The 16,326-nt window shown below is 45.0% G+C and overlaps 1 protein-coding gene across 6 annotated transcripts in view; it reads left to right on the top strand.

Moving 5' to 3' along the window:
- NHSL1 (NHS like 1) overlaps window positions 1-16,326 on the top strand; it is a 471,418-nt gene that overhangs the window by 266,627 nt on the left and 188,465 nt on the right. The gene's annotated exons all lie outside the window — the stretch shown is intronic.

Raw genomic sequence — 16,326 nt, 5'->3', positions numbered from 1 at the left:
TCCCAGGAGCACACAGCCAGTCCGGTGCAGGCGAGGAAAAAAGAGACCGGGACCACAGCTCCCAGAACCTAAATAGGTTCCAGTCTTCGCCCTCTCCTGCACCGGACATGCGTCACCCAGTGCCCTGGAAGTAAAACGCGTCCGGTCGCCCATAGGGCTAGCCGGCCGCCTATCCTGATCTGTGGGCGTGGCGGGGGCCGGGCCCTAGAGGCGTGCTCCTCGATCATCGTGCTCGGCAAAGGGTCAGGCCCACCAGCCTTTGGGGTATCTTCCAACATTACAGCACCTGCTGTCTTCTCACTCTCAGCATTTATTAGAAATCCTTTTGGACTGCATGTGATGTCCTCACTTGGGTATGGCATTGAGAGCTGGTCACCGCACAATCAATATAGGTTTCTGTTTGTCGTTCTTAGTGGTGCGGAATTTGATGTCCTGGGTTGTGAAGCACGTAGAAGGATGTAGGGAGGTAGGACAAACATCAATAGGGTAGAGAGTGGACTGAGAGCCAGGGGAGTGTAGGGACGGAGCTTTGAGAATATTGGTGTCTTCCCATCAAGCACCAGGTGCAGATACAAATCTTATGTATACAGGGCCACAGGACTCCTCTTGCATCCCTGCCTGAGAAGTCTTAGTGAGTGTGTGCGCAATGTAGATGTATGAGCTTCACATGCAAAAAAAGAGGCAAATTGCAACATGTTATTAGGTCTGGTTTTGACACTGCATCTGTCAAACTGATCTATTGCTAACAATAAAAACAAAGTGTCCTGTGGAAACGCCCTTTACAACCATTGACTTTAATCTATCACCCTCTTTCAACCATTGTTCAGAGGGGCGATGCCATAATGGCAAGCCCAGGCCACAGGTGGGGTCGATACCTGGTCTGGGGGAAGGGCACACCAACAGCATTTGCCTCTCTGGCGTGTGCTGTCAAATGTCACAGGCTTTTCCGGGACTCCTGGTAGGCTGCACTTGGCACCCTTTGGATGCCACTGGGGTCACCAGGGAAGCCGGTAGGGTCACAGGAAGGGGCATTAAAGCCCGAGGGGTTTTCAAACACGCACATCGCTTCCTAGTTTGCTGCACCCCAGCTGTCTATCAACGCACTCTGCCTCCCCTGGACTCAAGCTTCTGGAACCCGCCCGCTCGTCCCTTGATTGGTGATTAGAGGAGGCAGATGAGCATTGTTATTTTTCATGCTTGGTTGTTTCTCCAGCTTTTTTCCCTTTAAGCATATTCTTGTGATTTGTCATATTTGATGCAAGGAGCCATGTTTGGTCACAATGTCAAACAAGAAGGCAGGCGGATTCTGGATACATTTGCGACAGCAATTGTCCTTGGCCCTTTGGGCACTCTGTGGCACTGCCCTGGGGACTGTTGGGAGTTTGAGCTTGCGCCAGGGGACCAAGACTTGGCCCAGTTGTCCTGTCCCTGGGGGATCTCTTTTTGGGTTGCTCTGGCACCGATATTTAAGGGATCAGTTGACTTGCTGGCCTTGGCCCCTTTCCTTGAGAGGAAGCAGGGCAGTTCGCCTTGTAAAGGTTATATCTCAGGTGCACAGTGACTTGCACTCAGGCTTTCAAGTCCTTTAGCCAGTGATCTAAAGGCCAGAGTGGCGGCTAAACATGACTCCAAAAATGTTGGTTAGATAATTCCAAACTATAGCAGCAGTTCTCCAACTCTTTCCCATCTTAAATGTATGTACAATCTATTTTGCTTATCAAAATTATGTTTTTAATGCAAGTCTGTTATGTACTAAATACAGACTGAGTGTGTTTTTTCTTGATTGCAAAATGTGGTTGTCTCAGGACAGTTCTTTCTTTGTTTGCTGAGGGGGTCAGGAGCCCGTAGCTCGGGTGTCCTACAGCTACCACCGACATTGATGCGTTCCTCCACCCGAGACTTTGTCAATCTCATTTGGACTTGGCTCGGTGGAGCATTCATCTCTAACATAATTCTTTCCTCCTCCCCTCAAGCGATTGTATTGAACTACGTGGGGGACAACATTCCCCCTAAAGTTCTCTCTGTTGGCTTTCGCTTGTGTATCTGAGTCTAATACACTAAGCCTGCATGCATTAGTTACATACCTAATGGCTTTGCCAATGCTTGTTTTTATAATCTCATGGGTACGGTAACCTACAATTTGTGGTATGGCAATAATGCCAGTTACTTATTGCAGAGCACGCTAAAGTTAATGGTATTTATTGTGGCATATGAAGCTAAGGGTAGATGTTCACCACAGAAATAAGTGCCAACAGCTACAGAGGAAGATTGAATCGTGACATGCTCCACGCTCTAAGGGTTTAAAAATTATGAAAATGGTTATTTTTACACGTTCGCTGATCACTTTAGTAGTTTTAAGGCTCTGACTAGGAGAGCATCAAATTATACATAATATAAGCCTTCTTGATAGATATAGTTGACTCGTCACGGTTTCGCCTGCACAGCGATTTTAATATAAACTTGAAAGGGGCTTACCACCTCCTCTCTTTCCAGTCTTCTCATTGGTTCCTGTGCGTGCCACTTTCTTTTCCTCCAAGTCTATCGGTTGTAGCATATTTTCTTGCATTTACCAATGCTTGTTCCTCGCCTGCTTCTCATCCGGTTCCCGTCACCGAAATACTGTTAACATCCGCATTAGTTGAACTATTTTTTCCATAAAGTTTTGCCTCTTAATGCTTTTTCGCCTTCCAGCAGATTTATATAGCACAAGGGGAAATTAAGAGATTTTCCCAGAATCGGGGATGTTGCGCCGCCGAGACTTGAACTGGGATCCCTAACTCTCGAGTCAGCAGCTCTGCCTGCTACGCCACATCCTCTCAACTCCCGTTATACTCGTAAGGGAGCTCTTTCATTAGTCCTGGACGGGGATTGGTTTATTATCCATCATATGGGCGAAACCAATGCATTACCAATCGTTGGTTGTAGTTCTTTAGCTTCTTTCGTTTTCCCGCTGAGAAATACTCCATATGCTATAATTGCATGAACCATTTGGCCATCTTACAAAAGGGACCGAAAAAACACAACATTCTTCTCTCCCTACTACTTCGCTATGGTTTGATCCTCGTGCCGCAATGACTCACACTCATTTTGTTATGTTCAATCATATAATTTACATTGCTACTATATACCAGGCAATAAAATGGATTGATACTATGGTACAATTTGTTGTACTATCATTTTTATCTGCTAGATTTTTGTCACGTGTACTGTGCTATGCTGTAGCCTGGTATAGTATGCTATGTGATATTTTTTTCTGCTGTATTATGTTAAAGTATTTTATATGGTTGTACATTTTACGTCGTGCTTTGTGAGATTTCTTCTGCAGCACATTACTTTAATTGAATTTCAGTGCCCATCCAGACCTTGGCCTCTTTGCTCAGACTCTCGCGTTTCCCATTAGTGAGAATCATGGCGAAGCTGTCAGTTCATTTCTCGCGGGTCAAACAGCCACTAGGTGGCGCTGATAACCAATGCTGGCACCTTGGGCTGCTCGAAACGCGCATGCGTATAACACCAACTTTAGAGAAACTCAGGCGTGGAGAAGGAATCCCCTGCCCTTTATTTTCCATGAGTGTTATTGTGTCAACCTATTTGGCGTTTAAAACCTCCGCTAAACAGATTTAAACAGACGAAAAACTCCTCTGGCAAATTATAGTGTCCAATGGCATCTGCACAAAAGGAGGAGGCACTCTGGAGTCCAGAGACAGAGGAGGGAGAAGAAGAGAGCACGACGATGTTTCTCATCACCCACTGGCTTGTTATAAACTGCGCTAGTGAAATGAGTGTTTTCCCCTCAGTGTTACAACAGGCAGCGCCACCTTGTGTCTGCCGCGGGAAGTGCTGACGGACACCCCACGCAATAGATTAAATAAAGTAGAACCTTATATGCTGTTAGTACAATAGTATTACATTTCATCCCAAACCTCAGGGGCGGCTCTAGGCTCATGGTGGCCCTGGGCAGGGAGCGTAAGTAGGGGGCCCCAGAAGAGGGGGTCCGGGCAGGGAGGAGCCCCCCCAGAGCTCAGCAAGGTGTTTTAATAAAACGTCCAGAAAATGTGTTAGATGACCAGTACCTGCGGCTGCTCCTACTCACCCGAATTCGTCTCAGAACGATAACATTTAGGAGGAGGAGGGTATTGTGACACACGACGTGGCCAGCAGTGGGTAGGAAAAAAAATAAGCCAATCAGGAACAAGGAGGAACGCAGGCATAGGGGCCAGTGAAGAGGGGGGGTCAGGGTGTTTGGGAGTGGAACAGAGCCGTAGGCCGCCAAATCGCTGCCAGGGGCCACCACCCAAATATGTATCCATCCGCAGAGGATTATTATATTAAGGATCTATATTGGCATGGTGGCCCCTGGGGTTTGGTGGCCCTGTGCAGGTGCACAGCTTGTACATGCCTAAGGCCGCCCCTGCATACCTCGTTCAGCTGTATCTTCCCATGTTCATTAATTAGAGCTAGTTGACAGGCCCTAACGTGGCTTTTTTCTCGTTTGCGGTCTAGATGATTTTGCGAAAGCTCAGAAATGAATTGTTAGGCTCAGTCCTTCGTCTCTGTTTATGACTGTCTCCTTTACACATTGCGCCTTAAAGTTGTTGTATTACTTGACAACTTGTCCGAGTGCCTTGTGCGTCATATCCTGCGAGCCTGCTGGAGACTGGTGTGTTACATGCGTGTGAGCACACACAGGATGGGGTCCTGCCTGCTTCTTCTGTTTATGCTGCGTTCAGGAAAACAAGGGCCATCCTACTCTCAAGGAACCAGGATATTTAATATATATCAAGGAACAATGGTTCCTGTGGACAATGTATGATATGGGATACTTCATAATAGTAAATGTGCAATAGCAATAGTCGAGGGTAACAGTATACCGAAAGAGATATAAATTATACAGACCGAAAATTAGAGTCCAAATGCTATTGGTGTAAGTATTACAACTGTATTATGATTATGATGTAAATAAAGAAAGTGCTCGGTGTCCCAAGTGAACTTAGAACCTACATATCAAAGAGTGACAGTTTGTGACATACAGTAAGGTTTCATAATGTACAAAAACGACCATTCAGTAAGAATACAATAATTATTCACAGCCTTCTGACACATTAGTAGGGGCTGAAAAACGGTTTGTTTTAAATGCATTTTAATACAGTTGTAATACTTAAACGAATAGCATTTGGACTCTAATAATTTGTGGTCTGTATAATTCTTTATCTCTACCCTTGACTATTGCCATTGCACATAACTATTATTAAGTATCCAATACATTGTCCGCATGAACCATTGTTCCTTGATATCTACTGTTGATGCTACTTGTGATGCCTGCTCCTGCACACTAAGAAGTAGGCATGTACCTACAAATGCTTCTGTGAAGCATGCACACCTTTCAACCTATTCCACCTCATTCTGATCACTTCTTTCCCTCAACCTACTCTCATACACCATTCATCATGCACACTCTTACACCATTTACTCTGCACAGTCACCCTGACAATGCGCTGACAGTCAGATACTACTCACCCACCACTCACACAGTGCTGACTTAACTCACACACCAACGACCTACCTCTCACTCAACACTCACATTCGTCTCACCCTCCACCCACATTCGTCTCACCCTCCACCCACATTCGTCTCACCCTCCACCCACACCTCTCACCCTCCACCCACACCTCTCACCCTGAGCCCAAACCCCTCATCCTGCACTTATACTGTTGACATACCGCTCACCCTATACTTGCACAGCTCTTACCATGTACAGGGTAACAACAACTCTCACCCTGTACATTCTGCACTGAGCACACATCAGTCACCATGCATTGAGGCACTTTCACCCTGCACTCAGGCACTTATCAACCTTCATTCATGCGCCACTCACCCTGCACAAATATCACTCACACCTTTCTCCCTGCAATCAACCCCTGGTCCCACACCTCGATTTATAAATAATCCCATAGACGAAACCGAATGCATTTACCAATGTTTGTTATCTTTCTGGTGGCCATGTTCCTTATTTGTTGTGTGTTCCCACTGAAATCGTGCCTCCACTTGCCGCTGCCATCTGGGTCTTTCTTACCTGCAGGTTACAGGTACTGACCCCAGCTGCCTTTCAGTCTTCGAATGTCGATGAAATGTGTCCATGGCTGCTTTGGGTAGTAATAAAAAATGTCCTGTGTAGAAAAAATAAAAGTACTATATGATGAGCACATTTATTATTAAAATGAGTTACCAGTTTCTCCACTTTGAAGTTTGACGCTGTTGTTTCCACCTTGTATTTAAATAGTAGAGGGACACAGTCTACATGGGGCATAGCCACCCACAGTTCAGCAGGTGCAGTGGCACCGAGATAGACAAATCTTCGGGGAGCACTGAATCTATAGCTTACTATCCAGGCAGTGGATCGGTCGGAAAGACCCCCCCCCCCCGCGGTCACTTGCAGTCCACTATGATCCCCGCCCCCACACACAAATTGTGACCTTTAGGAAGCTCCAGTGACGTAATGGGGTTCTCCTTGCATAGATTAAACCCCTTCAGTTTAGATTCTGCTTGCGGCGAACAACCACACCTTAACGTCAAGCTGGGGGTTCTCTGTTAGCCCAGGCCCGGGCTGCGATGAACACATCACAGTTTTACGCGCCCTGGCTGGTAATTATCGGCATTGGCTATTCATTTTAAGGACTCATTCTGGAAATGGTCGAGCCCTTGTGCCGTTCCCATTATCTGCCTGGGCCCCTGCTGGGAGGCACCCCCCTCCGGTCTCTGCCGGCCCCTCTTTTGATTAGCTGCACCTGCTGACCGCCCCCTGGGGGGATTAGGAGTCGGGGCCACATGTGGCTGCTGAGCCCCCTCCCCCACCCTGTTCCATCCCCAGCTTTACTTCCATTTCCACTGATGAACGAACTAAAATAGGCTTGTTTCTTATTCCAAATTCCGCAGCGCGAGGCTATAAAAATATAGGAAATGAAAATAAAGTTGAGTTTTTCCAAAATATTTGATAGCACCGGGATCCCCTTTTGTGCTGAAAAGAGGGACTTCCTGTTAAACTATGGCTGGGGTGGGCGGGGTCGATACCGCTGCATTCTAATGAACATAGACGGGGGAGCTCCTGGGGCATGCTGGGAGCTCTCTAAGCGTACCCCAGTGAATACCCTCTTGCAGATGCAAATCCGTAGAAGCCAATGGCGCACAGCGGGTCGTGTTTTAGTCGTTTTGTGTCTTTAAGGGACTTTCCAGAGAAGATACATTTGAATGTCCTTAAAGTTTTGTAATATGTTGGTGGAAAGCAGATCTAGCGGCGAGAACTCCCTTATACCTCCATCTACCCCCCCTCGGCGAAGAGGCCGAGCTGGGCTTGTGCATAATATGCAGAAGTGCACCCCTTCATCGGCCCTGGCACGCACACATGGTTTGTGCTGCCCACACACTTGCCATCCGGATGGTTAGCTTTCCCTGCAAGGCACAGCGTGCTTTTACCAACCTTTTCTCACAGAACTGTACCCGTTTTCGGAGCAGGGGCGGCTGGGACCTTGATTTTGAATGTATTTACATATTTGGGATTTTTGTAACCTGCTGACGTCTGGCTACTATGATTTCTAAATGTAAACGAAGCATTTTCTCAGAAACCCCATTTTGCATGATGATTTGCTCACGGGTGGGGGAGGGGCGGCGAGAGAAGTTGTGTGTGTGGGGGGGGGGGGTGGTAGTGGAGGACATTTCTGAGTGGGTGTGGCAGGGTCACCTGTCTGGAGGTTGAAGCATGTCTTTGCTCAGCCTCCTCTGGAATTCAAAATGTCAAGTCTTTTTGGGGGGCGCCATAAATTGTTCTACTAACTGGAGTCCACCCTGGGAAAAGTCTCGGCCTCAACACGAAAGATAAAATGAGGAGCAGAGGGGGGGGGCGTCTTCAGTTGGTGAATTTGTAGCTTTCATCACGTGCCTTGACGGCGAAAGCCTGGAGTCAAAAAGAACACCCACGTTCATTATTATCTGACATGTTATTGGGGTTAGGGCTGGCTTTAGGCAAGGGCGAGCTGGGCCCAGGGCGCCCATCTTCAGAGGGCGGGCGGAGGAACTGTCTGCATCCAGGTCACGCATCCAGAGTCCCTGCCCCCTGGCTCCAGTGCTGCAAGCTCAGTTTCTAACCCCCTTCGACCTCCTTTCTTGCCCTCCCATCGCCCCACCCTTACAGCCACACACTATTAACCCCACCCCCTCCAACAGACAGCTTGGCATTTGCATGCGGATGTTTTCTGTGAGTGACTCAGGTGAGCCGGGGGGAGGTGCTGAGATGTTTGCCTTCAGAGGCTAGTCACAGGTCTGCGGTAGACAGCCAGGGACTGACCTCTGAGCACAAAAGGGGCTCTTTATTCACAAGCAGGCTACGGTGTCTTTCTGCATCCGGCGCTATACTGGCAAAGGACGGCTCTGATTGGGTGTTTACTTGGGTGACATGTCCAAGTAAACAGTGGGGGTGCTAGTAGAGTGCTTCGATTGCTTCTGGCCGCCTGCTGCGATGAAAGGATTCCCAAAGCCGTGCCAAACTTGAATATTTCCATGTTCACGCTGCGCTTTCCTTAGCAGCAGTGTTGTTTTAGTCCAATTATTGCATTCTGGCAACCATTTGTGGTGGCACCCTGGTCAAAGTGGGCAGGCGGACGGCGTTCACAAGCTTATTAATTTGCTCAAAAGTGTTCCCTTCCTTTTTATTTAAAAAAACAACCCTTCCTGAGCGGTTGAATTGCCGCAGGTTTGAAGGGGAGAAGGAGGGACGTCTTTACAGAGAAGGGAGAGCCCGCTAAAGAAGAAAGAAACCTTCTCTGTAGGGTGTCCGCTACCTGAAAGACAGACAAATGTTAGTTAATTGGGAATCTAAAGACTGTTTCGGAGCCAGTACAAGCTTTAATTAACAGAATCTAATATTTGTCTTTTTAAAGGAAACCTGTTAAAAGTGTTTGCACTAGGTACAATCCTCGCATTATTACATCACAACTTTTGAAAGCACTGTAAATATGTAAACAGAAACTTTTTGCGACCGCCTATGTGCAATTTATCTCATTACTGTTTGTAATACATGAACATTAAATGAACCACTTAGTTAGGCACTGACCAGGATTTAAATAATTGACCATCGGGGTACTCCCGGCTTCAACTGAAGAAATCGCGTTAACTAACCAAACTGTTCTGCCATCAAAATCCGTTTCCCATACATACATTTAAGTTGCATTTATTTATCATTTACTATGTAAGTGAAAGGGTAACAAAATAGTTACATACCACGTCTTTTATCCCACCCCCTCCCTACATTACCCATCACGCCTCCGTTTAATTCCGGGTCACAGTTCTCATACTTTTCTTTATGCACTTTGACCCCTCTGTGGAACTTCCTTGTAGCTTCTTAATGCAGCCACAGCCTTGCTTCCGACCAGGGCGACCTCTGCCTTTTAGACACAAGGAACTCACCTTCAATTGAAACATGTTAACTAGCGACCCCCAACTGCCAGAAGTGGGTAGTACACCACACCTAGCTGAACATCAGTCCAGAAGGTCACTTGTTTCAATCTGGCAGGGCCCACTCGCCTTATTATTCCAATTCCACGGGTACTATTAAAACCGATTTATACATCAAAGAACCATCGCCAGCATTAGCTGAAAACCGGAGAGAACTGAAAATATGAGGCAGAGGAAAGCATCATTAACCCCTTCCATGCTCATGACGAGCTGAGCTCGTCATGTAACGCGGCTTTTTAAAAAAAGCCGCACAGCGCGAAAAAAGCCGCCGCTCGCATGCGGTTAAGGCAAGCTTACCTCTTTCACACAAGGACACGTTCACTTTTTCAGCCAAGTGGAGATTAAGTAATTTACCCAGCATTGCAGGAGGTTGAGTTGACGCAAAGAGTCCAACCTGCTACAATAACCTTCAAAGTCGACAGCTCTGGCTGTTACCCACATCCACTCTCCTACCCACATCCACTTTCCTACCTCTTGTGTTACAAAAAATCAAAACACTTGTCAGAACAAGATCTATTTACGCTTCCCTAGTGACACTGTGTGATCTTAGAGACGCCCGTATATCTTTCTGAATCTCACTTCGCTGTCAGTAAGCGTTGTTCATGGTGGTGGAGGTAATGGTAGCAGGACACCCTTCATTTTGTATTATTATGTCCATTTTACGCTTTACCTAGGCGTAGTTTTTGTAATAGGAATTTTAAAACAGGCCAAGTTTAAACATGCCAAGCTTGCCCTGTTATTCTTGCAAAGGGCTAATGATCCTCATACACTGTGTTGTATTATGAATTTTATCAAGGTTGTTGCAAGGCTAAGGATTTCAAGAGGGCGGTTATGAATTAATTGCTTGTTCAATTGTCTCCAATCATGTGTTACGAATTGTAGGTTATTGATTTTAACTGTTTTAATTGTACTTTTATGGTATTTTCTAAATACCGAATAAATAATTATTGAAGTTGAAGTAATGGTAGTAACGGCGGTGTAATGGCGGTATATACCGAATACATGTCTAACTACAGAAATAAATATGTGAAGTGTGTATATACGTTTTAGATGCAAACTACTGCCTCGTGCATTCTAGTGGAATCACTTAATATGAGGTGAAATAACAGCGCGTGGTGAGGGAGAAATTCTCCTATGAGGTGAAGCTTAAGACAACTGTATTTAAAAAAACAAAAAACTATTTGTAATAAAAGGTGTGCCTCACAGTTGAGCCGTCTGTAAGCAGACCTAAAAAATACAGAGCATTTAAATTAGCAAAGACAGTCCATTGGTAGGGAGATTCTGAGGCAATCCAAGTCTTCCCCGATTTAAGAATGCACCGGTTTGCTTTAAAGGGTTTTATCCATGGGCCTTACTGGGGTTTGCTGTTGTGGGGGGTTAAAAGCGGCACGCCTTTTAGGACCAAAGGCCTTGCTTCCCAGACCTGTAGAGTGACCAGCCTTAGTTCAGTGTTAGCCCTCCCAACCAAATGTTTGCAGTAGTGGCCCATCATTTTGTGTTCTTCCACTTGGGCCTAGTCGAGGGGCGGGTAGTAAATGTTTCCTGGAGGCAGAGCGATGCGATGGTATGTGAGTCGACAGGGTAGCTCGGTGGATGGGGTATCTCATTCAATAAACTGTGTTCTGGTGGGGTGGCCGGTTCTGATTTTGCATTTCTGTTGAAGGAGTCAGTTTACTTTTTGTCCCTTCCCTGAGAAGACTGGGGCTCCCCGGGTACAGAGGCCCCTTCCTTCGCCATGCCCCCAGTCTGGGGGTGGGGTTGGCTGTAGCTCAGATGCAGGCGTCCATCGAGCGTGTGCCAGTGTGTGTGGCTCTGATTCACCCTGTGTGAGCCTCGAGGCGGCCCGTGTGTGAGTCACACGGTGTGTTTATTGTTCTGAGGCAGACAGAGGAAGCGGTCTGGACTGTGAGGGGCTCTGACGTAACACGCACGCACGCCTGCCGGCTGCTTCTTGCGTCTAAGCACTGCATAGGAGGGTCCACTCACCTTCACACATGATACAGGTGACGTACACAGTGTGTCTCAAGTGAACAGGTAGAAATGCAAGTAATCTCCCATTAATAACATTGACCGTCTGCAGAAAAATAGTGCTAATGCCTTAGGAACCAAAATAAATCCAGGCTCTGGAGCCTGAAACTACCCATCCATTTAAAGTTTCAGGTCACAGATCCCAAACAGTTACCCAGTAAAGGGTAACACTTTATACTACCACATGCAGCAGTTCACCGGTTTGCACTGCCAACAAAGTGTCCAAACACCAACAAAGTAACGCCGCTTCAAGGGGCTGGACACACTTGATTAAAGATATATTTTTGAAAGAAACAAAATATTTCATTTGCAGATTAAACACTAACACATCTTGGAGTCTTCTCTTTTTTTCCTTGTGCGTGTTATTCTAACCAGTAAATTCAGTATCTGGCCTCATAAGTTGTGTTTTTCATGGTTGACACTAATTCACAGTTTCACTGTACCCGAATACTATATAAGAATGCTGTAAAGAGGTGATTGAATATCACTGTTTGGTGTGTGTGTATATATATATATATATATATATATATATATATATATATATATATATATGAAAGCTCCAGTTACACCATGCAACGAGTCACTCTTTGAAGCGGGTGCTGTCACGCGACGGTGTCCGCGTGAACAATATAAGCTCCAAATTCCTTGAAAATCCAGCCGGGTTCAAGGAAAACAGCACTCACGCACATAGCAGCATATCATCAAAGGGCTTTATTCGAACAAACGCGTTTCAGGATAAGATCCCTTCATCAGTGTTCACATCGGAAACACACTTAGTGGCACCATTTTCTATGTTTGCAGTTATCATAAACACAAACAATGGACTACAATATCCGCGCCTATTTACGCGCCATCTTGGAGTATGTAGTAAACAAACGTGCATCATTTAAAACATTAAATGGGTTTTAAATTCCATACTCTGAGCCGTGGATCGGCAAATAACAATTTTGGTCATTACTGGTAATCATAGTTAAGGAAAATTAATCCAAACTGAAAACAATAATGAACATACTGCAGAATATCGCAACAACCCCATGAGAGCCACATTAAGCAAAAATCACGGGAGCATTCATCTTGCCGTGGATCGGCACTGGCAGCCACATATAAGCTGCAAACATTTGGAATATTAAAACCCAATTCGTTTTCGATGCATGAAAAACATTCAGTAAATAAATTTCGGTGCATTTTAAGAAAAAACCCTTTCTAAACATCATTATCTTACACTTAAAAAATATTTTCTTACAATTCTTGCCATATCATCAATATATGCAATTATCAAATTACAGCTTAACTTATTGATATAATTCTGATTACTCAACCCAAGTGTGATACCAGTTCTTCACCCATGTTTAGACCCTTAGGCGCCCTGGTCTCTAAGTCCACAATGTAACGAGATTCTAATCTTCTGAGCGATTGTAGCCTATTGCCTCCTCTAGGATTTTCACTAACATAGTCTAGGCAAAAATATCTCAGGAGATTCCTGTCACTCTTGTGCTTCAGAGCAAAATGTCGAGCCACCGGGTATGTAAAATCTCGGTTAGTAATGGCTCTCATATGCTCAAGCACCCTTAGTTTTACGGGGTTGATGGTGCTCCCCACATACCTCAACAAACATGGACATGTCAGACAGTACACTGCATGATCTGTGTGACAGGACATGAATTTGTCAATTCTCTTGCCATTTCTACAGCCAGGAACTGCGTATGTCAATGTTCTCTTGCTTGCTATACAGGCCTTGCATTTCCCGCAAGGGAAAAATCCTTTAGCGTCTTTTAAGGTACCTGTTTGCTTTTCCGGAGGCTGCAAGTAACTGTGAACCATCTGATCACGTAATGATCTTGCTCTTTTAAACGTGATCAGTGGTGTGGCTGGAATATCTGACCCTACAATCAGGTCAGATTTCAAAATGTGCCAATGCTTTGACAGTATAGATCTTAATTTAAAAGAATTGGCAGAATATGGAGTTATCAAGCGAAATTTACCGTCTGAAATGGGGCGTGTCTTCTTAACAAAAAGGTCTTTACGGGGTAGTTGTCTAACCTTATTCAGAGTATCCAGTAGAACTTGACCACTATATCCTCTAATTTTGAATCTCTCCATACTCTCTGATGCCGCTTGCTCAAAATCTTTGGTCTGACTACAGTTCCGTTTGAGCCGCAAAAATTCCCCGTATGGAATGCTATTAATAAGTTTGCGGGGATGGCTGCTTGTCGAATGCAACACGCTGTTCCCAGCCGTTGGTTTTCGATAGAGTTGTGTGCATAGTTGGCCTTCTCTGATGCTTACTTGTAAGTCTAGATAGTTAACACTATCCTTACTCACATCACCAGTAAATTTCAGATTGCACCCATTCTGGTTAAGTATTCTGATATAATCCCTGGCTTCCTCTATAGACCCGTCCCAAACAAGGAACAGGTCATCAATGTACCTGTGCCAAGTTATCACCTTCTTCGTCCAAACCTCATTCTCTGGGGCCCAGGCTACCTGCTCCTCCCACCAGCCCACGAATAAATTCGCGTAGCTGGGGGCGAAGCAGGAACCCATGGCTGTACCAGAGAGCTGGCAGTAGATGGTATCAAGAAAAATAAAGATGTTATTACGCAAACAAAATGCAATCAGTTCTAATAACATTTTGTTATGCATCGCGTATTTTAACGCTCTTTTCTTTAGAAAATATTCCACTGCATGTAGACCTTGCTCGTGGTCTATGCAAGTATATAAACTTGCAATGTCCAGTGTGATTAGCACATACGAGGGTTGCCAAGTTAACAGTTCTACCTTCTCAATGAAATCAGTGGTATCTCTGATATACGACCTCAAAGAAAGCACAAAATCAAAAAGAAAGTGATCCAGAAACTTAGAGAGATTCTCAGTTAGACCTCCTATGGAGGAAATAATAGGTCTTCCGGGAGGATTGTCATTGTTCTTATGGATCTTGGGTAAATGGTAGAAACAAGGTAAAACGGGGTTCACATTCTTCAGAAAAAGGTATTCTTCAAGATCCAACATCTTTTTATCATGCCATTTTTTAAGCAAAATATGCAAGTTGTCAATGCTCTTCAGATACTCTTGTTTTTTTATTGGCATGTAACATGATATATCTTGTAATTGCCGCATAGCTTCTGAGACATAACTCGATCTCGACATAATCACAATGTTTCCTCCTTTATCAGAAGGTTTACACACAATTGTATTGTCCTCAGTTAACACTTTGATTGCCAGTTTTTGTTCCGTTGTGATATTATATGATTTATCCTGATTGTGTTCTCTCCTCATGGCCATCAGATCCCTGACGACAGCATCTGAAAAGACATCTATTGCATCAGTGGCAATCTGGGGGACAAATTTTGAAGCCAATTTGAATTTGCTCTTAGGCGCCTCTTGATCGACATCAATATTTATCAGTCTTTGTGTGAGAGTATGACCACTTTCCATTGTTTCCATGTCTACTTCTTGTCTCAAGTTTTCTAAGACCTCGCACGCTGTTAGATCATTAACTGATAGTAGATCCGTGTCTTTTTTGTTATGTCTCAGTTGTTTGGCTTCTTTCCCAGTCGGTTTGGTCTTGTAGAATTTGTGGAGTTTGACCTTTCGGATGAATTTGAACAAGTCAATTCGGGTTTGAGTATATTCCATGTTATTATTGGGACAAAAAGTTAAGCCCAATTTTAGAACAGATTCCTCTGCTGGAGTCAATATACGCTGGGACAAATTCACGATGGTTAGGTGGTCAGATGCTCTCACCATCTGCCTCTCCTCTTGCTCCTGGTTATCCTTGGAACTGTTCCTGTTTGTGCAGGTCCTTTTCCTTTTCCAGCCACCACGTCTGGTTTGTCTTGATCTTATGGGGGCTTGTTCTTCCCGCCTCTGAGCCAACTCTCTCTGATGACTTTCAACTCCTGCTGAAAAGGAGTTTTGATGGTTGGTACTGCTGTTACGCTTAGAGTTTCATCTCCTGATAATTCGCTTGCAGTTGCATCAGATTCTGAGGTTGCAATCGGTGATTCCGCTGTGGTATGAGATATGTGGCTTTTTCTTGCAACCTCCTTACGTGGTTGATCATATTTTTTGGAGAACGTGAGGACCCTACCCATGGCATAGTCCCGCTCATCCCGGTCAAACTTTTCCTGTTTCCTTTGTTTGATTTTCATTTCATATTTGTGTAGTCTTTTTTTCATATTATCCCTCAATTTTTCTTGTTCCTCCTTGTCAGTATTTTGGGCAATCAACTCCTCCAGAGTTTCAATTTCTTTAACGACCTTGTCGCGGTCACTCCACGCGAACTGGACTAATATCTCCAACATACCTTTACAAGAATTCGCTATGTGAGTAGCCCAAGTTTCCAACAGGAGGGGGTCAGGGTTTTCATACGCGGGTACCGTAAAAATTCGTAAACCTCGCGGTACTCTCTGTACCTCAATATACCCCTGTAAAGATGTACCCTCCCACCATTTGCGGAGTTCTCGCTCATATAGTCGTTCTAATCTCTGGAATTGAGTTGTCAAAGTATTTTGTGTAGGACCGCTTGGTGTCGGTGGCGGTTTTGTAAAGTCAGGGTTCTTGTTCTTAAAGATGTCACCAGCCGCTTCTCTGCGCTCCGACATATTGAACATGGTTCCTTTGTATCGTTGTTGCTCACTTTGGTCACCCGATCCCGGGGACCAACCAATGCCCCACGATAGATTGCCGCTTATGCTTCGCTTCACTGCACTCGCCCAACAAACAAACACAGCGTCACAGAGTTGCAAATAAATTGTCTGGCTTACCAATTCGAGACAAGCCAGTTCGCATAAC

Source organism: Lissotriton helveticus, chromosome 6, assembly GCF_964261635.1.
Source record: "Lissotriton helveticus chromosome 6, aLisHel1.1, whole genome shotgun sequence".
Classification (NCBI taxonomy): domain Eukaryota; kingdom Metazoa; phylum Chordata; class Amphibia; order Caudata; family Salamandridae; genus Lissotriton; species Lissotriton helveticus.
Note: the sequence above shows the minus strand (reverse complement) of the source record. Positions and strands in the feature narration are given on the sequence as shown.